This window comes from Eurypyga helias, unplaced genomic scaffold (assembly GCF_000690775.1).
Source record: "Eurypyga helias isolate BGI_N326 unplaced genomic scaffold, ASM69077v1 scaffold10866, whole genome shotgun sequence".
NCBI lineage: Eukaryota > Metazoa > Chordata > Aves > Eurypygiformes > Eurypygidae > Eurypyga > Eurypyga helias.
Genome location: NW_010254691.1, coordinates 1 through 260, shown reverse-complemented (window position 1 = coordinate 260; position 260 = coordinate 1).

Below are 260 nucleotides of genomic sequence, written 5' to 3'. Positions count from 1 at the left end.
AAAGGCGGCGGCTGCACTTGAAGGTGGCAACACGCGCGTGGTGGCAGCGGTGGTTTGAAGAGACTGAGAAGGAAGCGTCTCCTCCTGGCAGAGCCAAGCGGGAGCGTGACGCACCCGGAAGGCCGCAGGCTTTCTCGGCAAACACTGCAAGGTGCTGCGCTCTGAAACGGCCCTGCTGCACGTGGGCCTCTGCTCTGAGCTGTCCTAAGTCATAATGGGGGAAGAACAGCAAAATTCGACATGGCTAACACTGCAAATAA